The sequence below is a fragment of the Elephas maximus genome, chromosome 14 (assembly GCF_024166365.1).
Source record: "Elephas maximus indicus isolate mEleMax1 chromosome 14, mEleMax1 primary haplotype, whole genome shotgun sequence".
NCBI lineage: Eukaryota > Metazoa > Chordata > Mammalia > Proboscidea > Elephantidae > Elephas > Elephas maximus.
Window position 1 is genome coordinate 55,196,915 of NC_064832.1, and position 17,376 is coordinate 55,214,290.

Below are 17,376 nucleotides of genomic sequence, written 5' to 3' on the forward strand. Positions count from 1 at the left end.
TTCACAGTATAGACAGGTTTCAGCTGAAGAAAGAGATTTAACGTAGTAAAAGGCTATTGAGTTAATGAAATCTTAGAACTATGGCATTTGTTCCTTTGAAGTCTGAATTTTCCATTCATCAATATCTTCCTGATAACCTCAACAAAACCTGAAACCGGTATATCTTGGCATTCCAAGTACACTATTCCATAGCCAGAGCTATAGGTGTAAAAGGGAACATAGTACTGTGAGTTTCTGAATGTGGTAATGTCATTTTTAAATTACAATATCTGACTTGATTATATTCTGATTGCTTATGTCTTCAGATTTTTGCACTTTGTATTTTGAGGAAAAGGAGCCAATTCTAAAAATCTAAAGCCACAATATTAAGTATTTTTTTTTTTTAATAGCATATACAGTTCAGAAGCATTTATGCTAGCTTCCCAATTACCATTGCTATATCACATGCTTATTCAGGTTAAATCATTTAACCTCTTGTAATGGTTTTCTAGTCTATAAAATCTGATATTACTAATCATGAGGTTGCTATACACTGAGAATGTTGGAAAAAATACATGACGGTTAATTAGCTTTCTCTATATTTTGATGTACCAGGAATAGGTGATGGACAGGCAGAAATTTTTAGAAGGACATGAAACACAAAACAGAAATAAAAACTAAAAACAAAAGGATGTCCTTGAGATAAGAGAGTAGTAACAAGAGTACATTAATGGAGTGTCTATTTCGTCCCAGACATCATTGTAAATAGTTTGCATTGAATTCTGAAAACATTCCAAAGAATGAGTTCCCTAGTGCTATTCCCTCTTTCTCAGTGACAACGTAGTAATGTCGAGAGTCACACGGCTAATCTGGGGAAGAGGATGCATACGCTGACAGTCTGACTGCAGAGACCTAACTCATTTCTGCCTGCAATGAAGCAGTCCAAGGGAGGATGGTGCCTCACATTGTGTTAGTAACTCTGAGGAAGCAGAAGCGTGTAGAGGCTCATCTAAGTAAGGAGACTCAATAACAAGAATGCCAGTGTAGCATGTTTTCAAAGTGTTTTCTTCCCCGGGGTTAATAAATTTTATAGTGCAATGATCCTTAATCTTGTTGTTGCTCTTGTAGTTCTCATGTGCTCCCCCTACTAGACTATCTGGTGTTTTGTAAAAGAATATTTTAGAAGAGGAGCAGATGCACTGGGGTGGGATTAATTTCTTTTTCAAAAAACATGTGTTTTAAATGCATGTGGTATACTAGGCACATTACTAGGACCTGGACATACAGAGCTTAACAAAATACACTTGACTCATGATTCGTGGAATGTCTAGTCTAATATGAGGAATACACAAAGAAGTAAATAAATAACCATAGGGGTATATATGCAAATGCACACGTATATGAATCACTGCACTGTGATGATGTAAAAAGAAAAAGAAAATGCGGAGACTGAAAACATTGAGGGTAAGGGATTCTTTTGATAGGCTGGTCAGAAAAGAAATTCTGTGCAGAATAAATAAAGCTAAGGCTTAGAAGACAAAATAAGCCAAAAATGTGACCCTTGAAAGAATATGTATTTAATGTAGATGGAACAACATGTGTAAAGTATTACAGGCAGGAAAGAACATAACATGTAAAATAATTGAGTATTAGTTTGATCAAAACATATTAAGTGCGAGGGAGAAAGAGCTGAGACAAAATAGTCTTAATCATGTAGAGTATTTTGCCTATGGTAAGATAGTTTGCATTTTATTGGGTATAAAATGGAAATTTTTAAAGAGTCTTATGTCCAGCAATAATATTTTTTTGTGTGTCTTGTTTTGAATAAAAATGCATGGTCTCTGCTGCTCTGTGGAGGACTTATTGGCCAAAGCTAAAATTGGAAGTTGAGGACAGGAGATAAAGCAATGGTCCAGTAAACAGAAGGTGATGAGAGGGCCCATGTGATGAACAAGGAAGAGAATGAAGGAATATCCATTACATTTTTAAATAATATATGATGGGTTTATAAATAGAAAATGAGTGAGAGATCATGGTAATAACAAGTCTTGCTAACTGAGCAGATGGCACTGTTGTGATTACAGTCAATGATACTGAATAAATATTTAGGGAAGGGCATGGGACTAGGAATTTAGAATATGTTAGGTTTGCGTGCTTCTGGGGGAGAAGTCATTAGATACTTAGGCAATTTTAGGAGAGTTTGGGGCTGTCATCATGTTGCACGGGGTTTAAAGGTTCTAGGATGACGTAGGAAACCCTGGTGGCATAGTGGTTAAGTGCTATGGCTGCTAACCCAAAAATTGGCAGTTCAATCCATCAGGTGCCCCTTGGAAACTCTATAGGGCAATTCTACTCTGTCCTGTAGTGTCACTATGAGTCGGAATCATTTTGACCCATGGGCAATGAGTTTAGGATGATGTAGGTTGTGATAACTGTAGATTAGAGATAAAGAAAATGATGGGACAAAGGTGAACTGTGGGTAGAGGAGAAAGGATCCATGAAGGACTTTGAGAAAGAGAGTCCAGAATGCAAGGACAAAATCCAAGGTGTGTGGTGCAACTAAAGTCAAAAGCAGAAGGTATCTTAAGGAGATTCGCAGTTAATCTGATGGACTGATCTTCGATCTTCGATCTTCGATCTTCGATAGGGGGAAGAAAATTCTTAGAATATAACAGGAGGGTAGACGATAAGATAGGTACACTTGCAGATATGTTTGAAGATTTGTTAGTAAGAATTTAAAAGAGTATCATTTTTATTTTATCAGGAATGCATGAGCAAAGGTTAATCCACTAAAAGTGAAGAAAGAGAAACATGGGAATATTGAAAAATTAAAGGCTTAAGGGTGTCATTTTGGGGAGTAGGACAGTAAGCATTATGGAAAAAAGTTATGATTGATGGGAAGGATTGAGAGGATATCTGAAATTTGCAACCATTTTTAATTTAAAATATGGACAGTCTGCTCAGCTGAGTAATACTTTTCAGCAATGTGAAATCGCTTTTGTCCAGGAAATTAATATTTTAAGTTAAAACAAAGTATAGTTTTTCTATTTGAATATTTCAGGGGCAGAGTTAAGTTTGTTATATATTTTAAGGAAGGAATTTTAATACCGAAAAAGGAATAATGGATCGTTAGCTGAACAAGCAAGACCAGAAAGCAAGAGGAGGCTGAAAGTGGTTAGAGTATGTTAGAATCTAAGAATACACATGATAAGGTCAAATAATTTCTGCAAACAGATTCTTGAACAAGTGCACTAGAAAGGCAGCAAGTTGTGTTAAGAAATGGAAATGTCAGTGATTTCGGAGATGGCATGATATCAGTAAAGGGAATTTCCAGAGGAATTATCATTTTAATGAGTGGATGTGAAAAAAAAAAAAAAAAACATTGGTAATGAGGGAGTCAGTAGAATGAAATGTCAGGATTTTAGATGGATCACTCATCAATATCAAAGTATAATGATGACAGTTGATTTGGAGTATGAATATGAACCAGGAGCTGAATCTTCAATAAATGAGGGTAGTATTCAAGAGGGTAGAGATGAAAGTGGTCAGGGGCAGACTGGAATTTTGTGAAATGTAAAGGAGCGGTGATTTAATATCCATAACCAACTATGAGAAATGAAGAACACACTAATTACAAAATTCCTGGCCCTAATCAGAATAGTAGAAATAATTAATAATTACAATACCAGTAATTGCCGTTTAATCAATAATTACCATGACTAAACATGGCACTAGCTGTTTTAGCGTATTATTCCATTTAATTATCATGACAAAGTTAACTGTTTTATACTTTGCAGCTGAGAATACTGTGTGAAGATTGGTGATGTCAAATAAGCTTTCCTCAATATCGTTCAATTAATAGGTGCAGCCTAAGGACTTACATAGGAATCCTCTTGACATCCACAGCATACTTTTGCCATATGCAAAATTCACGTGAACTGCTGAAAAGTAATTTAATAGTACTTTAAGTACATCTTGGTCATGAATGTGTCTGAACTAAGATTCAAATTTGACTCAGTATGAAGTATTTGACAGCCTCCTTGCACTGACTTACATGTTGATTTGTATATGATCAATACGCATTTTAATTATTTATTTTTATGTAGCCAATACAAGACATTTTGAGTGCAAGTTTTCGGGTTATAAAAGGTGAGAGAGTCCAGGAAGATAAAATGGTGATGCTGTTTTCTGCTTTAAAGGCCTAAGTCTGACGCCCTTAAAAAAAAAAAAAAAAGAACAATTGCCTCATTTCATAGTCAAATACAGTACAACTCTGGCAAAGAAACTGTAGGGAATCTAGTGTCCTTTGTTTTACCTTGAGTGACTGCAGTCTGGAGAGCAGTGGTGGGCAGCAGCGTGGAGTACAGGACATCATTCTCACAGAGGGCCTCAGCATGACTAGATTTGGAGGCAGCAGGCATGAGGGCTGAAGAATGATGTAAACTGTGGATTACCAACCTCAGCACTACTGACATTTTGGACTGGAAAATGACTTGCTGTGAGGGGCTGTATGGTGTGTTGTGTGATGCTTAACAGCATTTCTGGCTTCTACCCAACAGATGCTAGTAGCATCCTCCCCATTGACAACTTGTGACAATCAAAATATCCCCAGACATTGCTACACATCTCCCTGGGGACAAAAATCACCTCCAATTTAGAACTCTTGACATGCAGGCAAATGTGAGAGGAATGTTTATGAACACATGCAGAACATGCTGATGACAATGCAAAACCAGGAATAATTTAAAGATGAAGGATCATAGCCATATAGCTATGTAATTAAAGGAACAGGGACACTTTTAGGCACTTATTTTAATCATCTTTTATTAGAGTTGTTTGAAATAGCCAACATGGACTACACGGCATATTTAACCTGGTAATATTTAGTTTACCATAACTATGGTAGGGAAATGCTTATATTAAAGGAATATACTGACATCCTAGAGCCACCCATTTTAAAATAGAAGGGATTCTTTTCCTTAGGAAACAAGAACACTCGAGCAATCCTGCCTTTTTCAAATTAAAGACTAACATGTTCTAAAAGACAAGAACAAAAATAATGTCCCTATGATTTAACTAAATCAGAAGAGTAAAATAATCTAAACTGAAAGTATAATAATAATTTAAAAAACCTACATGGTGCTTACTTTGTGCCAGGTATATGATTGTCTTTGCAGTAGCCTTATTAAGGAGGTACTATTATTATCCCATATTTTTTAGGTGAGAAAGCTAAAGCAAAGAGAAATTGTGAGAAGTGCCCCAAATCATCAAACTTATGAGTGGTACTATTGTTCATTATAGAGAGCATGGTGCCATTTAAGAGAGAAAGAAAGAAGTCTTGGTGAATTGGTTTGGGAACAGCAGCTAGGGGGATGAAAGACAAGACAGGGAGGCAGAGACAGAAACTTTGGGAAGGGAAGAGGAAGTGGAGAAGGAGGAAGAAGTGGGAACAGAGGAGAACAAGGGGAAAGAAAAATAACTGGAGCTGGATAGAAGAAAAAAGAGAAAAACACTTAAAAATCTAAGTATGAAATTAAAAGTGTACTACTCTACATACACCTTTAAGCACAGAATTAGGAGGAAGAACAATCAGGGATTATGGAAGTTAAATCGATAGGACTGACCAGTGGAGACACTGAACAGTAAAAAGAAAAAGGATAAAGAGAAAGGGGAAGACATCACAAAACAATGGCAAATTAACACACATATGGCTTAATACAACTCCTATTGATGTAAGTTCCTTTGATGAAATCATGCCTAAATTATTTTTATTACTTTTATATGTCTTAAGCTCTCAGTAAATTGGTTAATAATTTATGAAATAATACATGTAATACTTTAGTCACAATAATTCCTATTACTATAAAATTTAGTTTTAAGAATTCTGTAAAAAATATATAAATTCTAATTGTACTTATTATCTTTGCAAAAATTTGAGGAAGGAATTATTTTGTTCCAAGGTATGAAAAAATATATGGCAATTTTGGTTAATATTATGAAAACCAGTCTAGAAACATCAAATATTATTTCTGTTTGAAGAGACTGTGATCCATAGTGTCTCATATTTTGGGAAAGCAAATATTATCACTCTTTATCTCAAATAGGAGCATCAGAGCTATTAAAGTTAAATGAAATAAATGTTAATTTTCTAAAAAAAGAAAAACTATGAATACAAATGAGAATTGATCTCATCTCGTCTAGATTCCCTGTTTTATCCGTACCAAAACTAATTTCTATAAAATGGTCCAAAGAGAGAGTTTGTTAAGCTTCCACATTGCAAATATTTCAGAAAAAATATATGTATCTCATTTACTCAGTGAGCAGTCTATAAATTGGACATTCACAGAGGCACAAGATCATTAACCATCCTTTCAAAAGTCAATTTTTTGCTTCCTAAATTAGATCTAGAGCTAAGCTATTTTGGGATGGCAGGCTGGGAATAATATACAGATTTTGTAAAATCAGGTTTAGCCCATTTTCAGCTAAATCACATTGGATTCAATAACAGCCACTGAAAAGCAAAGAAGAGTCAATAAAAATAAGTTGCAGAAAACTCCTTTGTAGATAGTAGTATTAAGTTTTCAAAAAGTTTTATACAATGAAGCTACAGATAATCATAATTGATCAAATTTTGCCTCTGGAATTTCTCACAAAGAAAATCAATGAAAGCGTGCATGCATGTGTGTGTGTGTGTATGTTTGTCTTAAGCTTGTTTTTAGGTGTCATGTAGCTTGGTTTTTCCAGCGCTTGGTGAGGTTGTAAAGTATGTAAGGAAAAGGCTTTACCTAAAGAGGCTGCTTATTTTTAAGATCATGTTTCCTTGAGTCAATTATAAGCACACAACTGTGGTCATCTCAAAATTTACCCTCTGCAGACTCATAAGGAAAAGAAAACAAGACTATTTTGTGTTTCAGCTATTACTACAGGCAATCATAAAAGCAGGTGCTCATCATTCAAATTGATCACTTCCTTGTATTGAAGTAATGCTCCCTAGTAAAATCCTTTGTCCCTGAACATGAGTTTAAAGTAAACTACTGATTTTTTTTTTTTGTACTTTAGATGAAGGTTTACAGAACAAACTAGTTTCTCATTAAACAGTACATGCATTGTTTTATGACATTGGTTAACAACCCCACAACATGTCGACACTCTCCCTTCTCAACCTTGGGTTCCTTATTACCAACTTTCCTGTCACCTCCTACCTTCTAGTCCTTGCCCCAATGCTGGTGTGCCCCTTTAGTCTCATTTTGTTTTATTGGCCTTTGAATCTTTGACAGAGGGGTGAACCTCAGGAGTGACTGCATTACTGAGCTGAAAGGGTGTCCACGGGCCATAATCTCAGCTTTTCTTCTGTGTCTGTCAGGCCAGCAATCTGGTCTTTCTTTTCAAGTTAGAATTTTGTTCTACATTTTTCTCCAGCTCTGTCTGGGACCCTCTGTTGTGATCCCTGTAGTTGTACTGGACTCAGTCTGGTGTAGGCCATGGTAGATGTGGTCTACTAGTCCTCTGGACTAATCTTTCCCTTATGTCTTTAGTTTTCTTCATTCTTCCTTGCTCCGGAAAGGGTGAGACCAGTGGAGTACTTTAGATGGCTGCTCACAGGCATTTGAAACCCCAGATGCTACTCACCAAAGGAGAATGTAGAACATTTTCTTTACAAACTATGTTATGCCAATTAAGCTAGATGTTCCCTGAGACTATGGTCCCCATACCCCTCAGTCCAGCAATTCGGTCCCTTAGGGAATTTGGATGTGTCTATTATGGATCTTTTATGTTTTTTTTATGACCTTGCCTTGTACAAGTTGTACTGGATTCCCCAGTATTGTGTAATGTCTTACCTTTCACCAACTTCCAGCTCATCTATTGTCTATTTAGTGTTTTTCCACCCCCACCTCTCCCATCCCTCATAACAATCAAAGATTGTTTCTTTTTTTATATATAAACCTTTTCATGAGTATTTACAGTAGTGTTCTCATACAATATTTGTCCTTTTGTGATTGACTTGTTTCACTCAGCATAATGCCCTCCAGATTCATCCATGTTATGAGATGTGTCACAGATTCATTGTTATTCTTTATCGTTGGGTAATACTCCATTGTGTGTATGTACCACAGTTTGTTTATCCATTCATCTGTTGATGGGCATCTAGGTTGTTTACATCTTTTTACTATTGTGAGCAAAGCTGCAATGAACATGGGTATGAGTATGTCTATTCGTGTGATGACACATTTCTCTAGGATACGCTCCTAGGAGTGGGATTGCTGGATCATATGGTATTTCTATTTCTAGATTTCTAAGAAAGCATCATATAATTTTCCCCAAAATGGTTGTACCATCTTGCATTCCCACCGGCAGTGCGTAAGAGTTCTGATCTCCCCACAGCCTCTCCAACATTTATTTCCTGTTTTTTTTTTTTTTTTTTTTTTGTCATTGTGGTTTTAATTTGCATTTGTCTAATGGCTAGTGATTGCGAACATTACCCCATGTGTCTGTTGTCTTCTTTGGTGAAGTGTCTGTTCATTTCCTTTGCCCGTTCTTTAATTGGATTATTTGTCTTTTTATCATAGAGGTGTTGGGTTTTCTTGAAGATTTTAAAGATTAGACCTTTGTCTGATACATAATAGCCATTTTTTTTTTCCCAGTCTCTTTTCACTCTTTTGGTGAAATCTTTTGATGAGCATTTTAAGTGTTTAATTTTTAGAAGATCCCAGTTACCTAGCTTATCTTCTGTAGTTTGTGTGTTGTTGATTGTGGTTTGTATCTTGTTAATGCCATGTATTAGGGCCTCTAGCATTGATCCTATTTTTTCTTCTATGAATTTCACGGTTTTTGGCATTGTATTTAGGTCTTTGACCCATTTTGAATTAGTTTTTGTGTCAGGTGTGAGGTATAGGTCCTGTTTCATTTTTTTTTTTTTTTTTTAACTTTTACTAAGCTTCAAGTGAACGTTTACAAATCCAATCAGTCTGTCACATATAAATTTACATACATCTCACTCCCTACTTCCACTTGCTCTCCCCCTCTTGAGTCAGCCCTTTCAGTCTCTCCTTTCATGACAATTTTGCCAGCTTCCCTCTCTCTCTATCCTCCCATCCCCCGTCCAGACAAGAGTTGCCAACACAATCTCAAGTGTCCACCTGATATAATTAGCTCACTCTTCATCAGCGTCTCTCTCCCACCTGCTGACCAGTCCCTTTTATGTCTGATGAGTTTCTTCGGGGATGGTTCCTGTCCTGTGCCAACAGAAGGTCTGGGGACCATGGCTGCCGGGATTCCTCTAGTCTCAGTCAGACCATTAAGTTTGGTCTTTTCATGAGAATTTGGGGTCTGTATCCCACTGATCTCCTGCTCCCTCAGGGGTCCTCTGCTGTGCTCCCTGTCAGGGCAGTCATCGATTGTGGTCGGGCACCAACTAGTTCTTCTGGTCTCAGGATGATGTAGGTCTCTGGTTCATGTGGCCCTTTCTGTCTCTTGGGCTCTTAGTTGTTGTGTGGCCTTGGTGTTCTTCATTTTCCTTTGCTCCAGGTGGGTTGAGACCAATTGATGCATCTTAGATGGCCGCTTGTTAGCATTTAAGACCCCAGACGCCACATTTCAAAGTGGGATGCAGAATGATTTCATAATAGAATTATATTGCCAATTGACTTAGAAGTCCCCTTAAACCATGTTCCCCAGACCCCCGCCCTTGCTCCACTGACCTTTGAAGCATTCATTTTATCCTGGAAACTTCTTTGCTTTTGGTCCAGTCCAATTGAGCTGACCTTCCGTGTATTGAGTGTTGTCTTTCCCTTCACCTAAAGCAGTTCTTATCTACTGATTAAAAAAAAAAAAACTGATTAATCAATAAAAAACCCTCTCCCACCCTCCCTCCCTCCCCCCCCCCCTCGTAACCACAAAAGTATGTGTTCTTCTCAGGTTTACTATTTCTCAAGATCTTATAATAGTGGTCTTATACAATATTTGTCCTTTTGCCTCTGACTAATTTCACTCAGCATAATGCCTTCCAGGTTCCTCCATGTTGTTAAATGTTTCACAGATTCGTCACTGTTCTTTATCGATGCGTAGTATTCCATTGTGTGAATATACCACAATTTATTTACCCATTCATCCGTTGATGGACACCTTGGTTGCTTCCAGCTTTTTGCTATTATAAACAGAGCTGCAATAACTGTTTCATTTTTTTGCAGATGGACATCCAGTTGTGCCAGCACCGTTTGTTAAGAAGATTGTCTTTTCCCTTTTTGATTGACTTTGGGCCCTGAACTGCTGATTTCTATAATCTGATATGCAACCAGTTATTACTATACGTACAGATTATGTCTCCCACAGGCACAGAGGAAACTCTGGTTGATTAGTGTTTAAGAGCTATGGCTGCTACCAAAAGGCTGGTAGTTTGAATCTGCCAAGTGCTCCTTGGAAACTCTGTGGGGCAGTTCTACTCTGTTCTATAGGGTTGCTAAAGGCACAATACTACTTAAATTATGTTGTTAATGCTTTATAATAAAAAAAAGAGAGCATTTGTTCATAGGTAAGATTTTGATTGAAGTTATATTTTAATAAAGAATTCAGGGTTTTTTCCAGTTAATAAACACAAATCTTTTTGGGTGGGAAGAAAGTAATAATTTTAGCTTGGATCTCTTCTGCTCAAGTAAAGGGATGATAGAGATTTTTGTGTTTTGGGCTTTTTGTTTGTTTTTAACTACTCATGTTTAATATTTCAGCACAAATTTTAATTTCACATTGACTCTCTTTCAAGAAATGAAAGTGGAGGGGAAATTGTATTTTGAGATCGTCAAGGAAGTGAAAGGAATAGTCTAGGGTATGCACTAGGCACTGGTGCCCAGGAAAGGAAGACATAAAAAAAAAAGAAACTGAAATGGTAGGCTATGGATAACCTGAAGGAGGATTACACCTGTCAGATTGCATCAGAAATGGAAAAGGAACCAGTATAATAAGGGTAGCAGCAAATCCAGGCAATGGTCAGAAATCCAGTCATTAGTTTGCCACTAGGTCATGTCACTAAAATTGTAAAAATAAGTATAAAATGCATGATAATAAGAATTAATGATATTTGTTTAACACTTCTATATATATAAAAAATTTATGCCTCTCTCTTTAAATATATATATAACCCAGTGCCAAAACCCAGTGCCGTCGAATATATATATATATATATATAGAAACCCTGGTGGTGTGGTGGTTAAGTACCACGGCTGCTATCCAAAAGGTCGGCAGCTCGAATCCCCCAGGTGCTCCTTGGAAACCCTATGGGGCAGTTCTACTGAGTCCTATAAGGTTACTATGAGTCAGAATTAACTCCACAGCAATGGGGATGGGTATATATATATAGCATAGGAGTACCTGAGTGGTACGAATAGTTAAGTGCTCGACTACTAGCTCAAAGGTTGGTGGTTTGAATTCTCCCATAGGCGCCTCGGAAGACAGGCCTGGTGATCTGCTTCCAAAAGGTCACAACCTTGAAAACACTGTAGAGCAGTTCTACTCTGCACACATGGGGTCACTAGAAGTCTGAGTCAACTCAGTGGCAACGAAGAACACCACCATATATTACATATGCTTAAAGGATTAAATTATTGATCATGTTCAAAATCCGTGCTCTTCCCATTAAGTTCCATACAATTACTCATGTTATAATATACCTTAACAGTCCGCTCTCTCCCTCTTTTTGTCTTTTTTTTCTTTGTATAAACATTTATGTAAACTAACTCTAGACACACGTCAAATAAATGCTGGGATTTGGGGATATTACCTCTACTTAAGCCACCTCTTCTTTAGGAACCACCCAGCTATTGTCCCATTCTATAGTCATTGTCTACCGAAGTATGCAGAAATGCTAACATAACATTTACTAGAAAAATATTTTTTGTTCCTTCTTATTCAAAGGTGATACAGGTCATAGGTTAAGGAGTGTATGAATGAGGTATGCTTTACTTCTAAACTAGATTGTAAATATTATGTGCTTGTATCTAAATTACAATGACTAAATTATAGGTGTGATCCTATCAGTATCCACTCAGAATGTGATTTCAGAATTGAGAGAAATACCGTTCTTAATTCAATTAACTTAAATTTTATTGAGATTTCCTCTTATCTCTGAGTCAGTATTCAAAATAATTTCACAATATTGAATTGGGAAGACATTGTTGATCTTTTTCTGCTAACTTCTGTTTATTAAAAAAAAAACTCTATCATCTCTTGAGTACAAATGAGCCCATATTATCTAAACTAAAATTTAGTTTATTTTCTTCCTACCATTGTCCTCAGAGATATAAAGGACCTAATATCCTTTATATCCTTTTCCCTATTGCTGTCTAGTTGATTCCAAAAAAGAATTGCCCCATAGGATTTTCAAGGAGTGGTTTGTGGATTGAAACTGCTGACCTTTTGAAGTTAGCAGCCATAACTTTTATATCGTTTAGCCTATAATATTTACCCAGCCTTGGATTTCGAGAGCCTATTCCATGAAATATCATGATAAGTCGGAATTGACTCAACGGCAAAGGGTATTCAATGAAAATAACTTTTTTCTCTCCTCTTTCAAAATTTACCTAATTAAAAAATTTTCAAATTTAACTTCTACATTAGGTTTTGCCTAGGTTGGCTTAAATTTGTGAAAAGTGTTATCTCCCAGTGTATCACAATATCCAATGAAGTGAGTTTGAACAATACACCTTTTAATCATAAGTTGGAAATTCTGTATACAAATGCTTTGCATCCATTTTTTTTTCACTGATATCTTCCCAATTAAATTTTCATTCATTGAAACAAATTTCCAAATTTGCCTTATCCTGACACTGCTTTCTTCTCTTTATAGAATGCTTCCAAATATTCCTTTTTACAGCAATCTCAACTTTTTCCTTTAGTACTTCCTGTGGCTCAGGACACGACTAAGAATTCAGGAACTGTTACAGCAAATTTTCCACCTCTAATTGCAGGCTTGATATTTCAGGTTAAATAGGTTGCTTATCTTATTTTTATAACTGAAAAATGACTTATTTTTTAAAGCAAATCACTAGCTATTAGAACTAATTTACTCATGGGTAATGAGGGCAATAAAATGAAAAATGACCAGAGTACAGTGTTGTGGTATGCCCTGCATCTACTTGTAAATTAAAGCCACCGACACAGCTTTAGGAAGAATGCACGGTGCGTTACATAACCAACCGCTTAAAAAGTAAGTCAGAGAAACTGTATTTATTGACCTGTACCCCTCAAAAAGCATTTTCAAATTATATTATTTTCAAAAATAATAGACAGGAACCTTAGAAGGTAGTAAATTTCTGTTAATGAGGGAGGAACATCTCAGAAAAGGAGGGTGAGAATGGTTGCACAACTCGAAGAATGTAATCAATGTCGCTAAAGTGTACATGGAGAAACAGTTGAATTGGTGTGTGCTTTGCTGTGTATACTCTCAACAACAACAACAAATAATATTTAGAAAGAAAATATTACAGCCAAGAAAACACTTTGGAGTAGTTTTACTCTGTAACTTGTGGGGTCGCCATGAGTCAGAATCAGCTTGACAGCAACTAACAACAACAATGTCTTTCTTGCCATCTGGATTGAAGCAAACAGAGTTTTTATTAGACAGGCAGTCCCTGACTTATGATATGGTTCCATTTGGATGACTCCATCCTAAGGTGGCTCTGAGGTAAGTTGAATACCTCACTTTTTAAAAATTTTCATTATTATTCCTTTTTATTATCAGTTTTATTCTATCATATTTATTTTATTGTCTTTATAAATCATAACATTGAACACCTATCTGTAAGTGAACATCTGAGGATAACAGCAAATTATGTGTTGCAACATTACATATAGTAAGTATGACTAATGTTAGATGTACAAAAAAACAGTTCTAAGTGTGGTTCGTCATAACTCAAATGCATCATAAGTCGAGGACTATCTATACTCTAACAGCGGTGTAAAACTAAAACAATTAAAAATGCAAAGGTCAAATTCCCCAGTGCATGTGTCCTTAAAAATAAAATTTCACAATATGAGATAGTATACTCCTTTTTACACTTATTGTCAAAGCTACTTTTTCTTATTTTGTTAAAGTTTTTTATTATGCAATATTTGATACATAAAGATATATAACGTACAAGTAAGTTATGAAGCATAAAAAAGGTAAAGTAGTTCCACCGCACTGAGTCCAGCACAACTAGATGGTGCCTGGTGACCACCACTGACTGTTCTGACAGGGATCACGATAAAGGGCCCCAGACAGAGCTGGGGAAAAATGTAGAACATTCTAATTCACAAAAAAGATCAGACTTACTGGCCTGACAGAGACTGGAGAAACCCTGACAGTATTGCCCCCGACACACAGCTCAGTAATGAAGTCTCTCCTGAGGGTCCTACTTCAGCCAAAGATTCCACAGGCTCGTAAAACAAAACGAGACTAAAGGGGGCACACCAGCCTGGGGGCAAGAACTGGAAGTCAGGAGGGGGCAGGAAAACTGGTAATAGGGAACCCGAGGTCGAGAAGGGAGAATGTTGACACGTCGGGGGTTGGTAACTAATGTCACAAAATAATATGCATACTGTTTAATGTCTTTAAAGTGTTGAAAAGCAAAGACGTCACCTTGAAGACTAAGGTGCGCCTAACCCAAGCCATGGTATTTTCAATCACATCATATGCGTCTGAAAGCTGGACAATGAATAAGGAAGACCAAAAAAAGAATTGACGCCTTTGAATTGCGGTGTTGGCAAAGAATATTGAATATATCATGGACTGCCAAAAGAACGAACAAATCTGTCTTGGAAGAAGTACAACCAGAATGCTCCTTAGAAGCAAGGATGGCGAGGCTGTATCTTACTTTGAACATGTTATCAGGAGTGATCAATCCCTGGAGAAGGACATCATGCTTGGCAAAGTACAGGGTCAGTGGAAAAGAGCAAGACCCTCAGGGAGGTAGACTGACACAGTGGCTGCAACAATGAGCTCAAGCATAACAACGATTTTAAGGATGGTGCAGGACTGGGCAGTGTTTCTTTCTGTTGTACAAAGGGTAGCTATGAGTCGGAACTGACTTGAGGACACCTAACAACAACAACTGTTTAATGAGAAGCTGGTTTGTTCTGTAAAACTTCATCTAAAGTACAATAAAAAAAAAAGAAAAGATAGTGCAAATTGTAGTCATAGTGTACAGAATAGGAAAAATCTCCATTATACTCAATTATATCATAATCATAATTTGTCTGACCTTCTAAAATTCCTATCAGATGCCATATATAACAGGTACAAAACTTCCATGTTGGTTGCGAGGCTAAAACTACATAACAGGTTTGGTTATCTTTTATGATACCCTTCCCAGCACCATCATTCTTGGATTGTTTTGTCCTTTTCTTGCTCTGCCCACTCCCATGTTCCAAAAGGGCCCCATCAAAGTATTCATTCATTTTCGTGCTGTAGCTGCCTAAGGGCGTAACTGAAGATTCCAGCTGAGCTAAACAGTATATTTGTGCTTCGCTAAAACAAAACATGTTTTTGCTAAGTTTTCAGTTTGTGGCTCATGAATTTTTTCCTATTACAGTACTTTTCAGGATTCTATCACCTTTACAGCCTATCTATGGTTTCCTGAGGCTGTTCACGGATATTCCGAAAAATGTGTACTTGGCATTCTTTTCATGCAGATGTTGATGTGGATTTCATCTCGTGACCCAGGAGTCCTCTCGATTTAACTGGGCTGGTGATGGATGGTGACCTCCTCTGATATTTGCAGCACAGCTGTGGGACCCATTGGACAGGATTAGCGATCTGTGAAGGAAAACTGCTAGGCTTGCTGAGACACTGTTTTAGAATTCCACTATGTGGTTAACAGCAAATTATATGTGTGAGGTGGAAATATATAATTGAAATTATTTGAGATATACATGCATCCTATTCAAAGTTCCTTTTATTAAAAAAATATATATAGTATTTGTTTTCTTTTCTAACAAAAGTTTAGTTATTACATAGTGCATCAGAAGGAAGCATCATATTACAAGAGTAAAACATGTGCTAAAAAAAAACCCAAAAACCAAACCCATTGCCTTCCAGTCAATTCCAACTTATGGAGACAGTATAAGTCAAAGTAGAATTGCCCCATAAGGTATCTAAGGCTGTAATCTTTGAGGAAGCAGACTGCTGCACCTTTCTCCTACAAAGTAGCTGATGGATTGGAGCCACCGAACCTTCAGTTAGCAGCCAAGTGCTTAACCACTGTGCTACTGGGGCTCTCAAATGTGTATTAGGCATCCTTAATTTTCAGTGTAGTTTTTACACTTAACTCTCTACTCCTTTCTAACAACCTGTAGTTCCTATGAGGCACATGGCATCAGTTTATGGACTAGTAGAAATTCTTGAAGTTCACTTTGGTAGCACAAACTGTTAAACCTTGGGCTCCCAACCAAAAGATGAGTGGTTGGGATCCATCCAGCAACTCCTCAGGAGAAAGACCTGGCGATCTGTTTGTGTAAGGAATACAGTAAAAAAAAAAAAAAAAAAAAGTTATGAGGCAGTTCTCTGTTGCATGGGGTTGCCATGAATCAAAATCTATTTGGCGGCAGCTAACAACGATAACAATACAATTCTTGGGAGACTACAGGGCACTATTTTTTATTCCTTGAATATTTTGCAAGTGGCTCTTTCTTTTTATCTCTATCCCTTCTTCTAATCAAGTTGCTGGGAATTTCAGAATTCAATTCATTAGCCCTATCTCTCCTTCATTGTTTTTGTTTTCCCTGTCACCTGAGTCACAAAATTTCTTGGTCATACACTAGAAGTTGTCATGGCCAAAAGCTATACCTACCTTATATCTCTGAGCACTAGCTTTTAAGTTTTCACACTGCACCTACTAAAATCTTGATTCCAATAATTCTACCTCATAAGGACCTCCAATCCATGAATACTCGCCTCCGTAATTTTCCATTACTACTCCACATATTCCCACTTCTCTCCCTTTTATGGCCATATCCCCAGATCAGTCATGAACATCTCTCCTCTTCCCACATCTGGTTCCAATATAAATTCATAATCACTAACCTCAAAGGTATCCTTAGTTCTGTCCAGAAAACTCACATGTCCCTAATTTTTCACTCCCCCTCTTTCCTAGATGATTATTTGTATCAGCTAATGACATTGCTTTGCTTTTCCAGTGGAAAAAAGAGGGGAAATCCCACCCCTCTGATTAGAAAAAATTACTTCTGTTAAAATAAAAGTGTTCAAAATTGGGTCTAAGGATAATCCCTTCACGTATGCCACAGACCCTTTCCTCTACAGAGCAGTAATTTTCTCCATCGGGTCTGTCTTCTCATGCACTACCAGGTTTTTTGTTGTTGTTGTTATTGTTTCCTTGTCCACTTGACGGTCCTTTCAGTACACAAAAATGT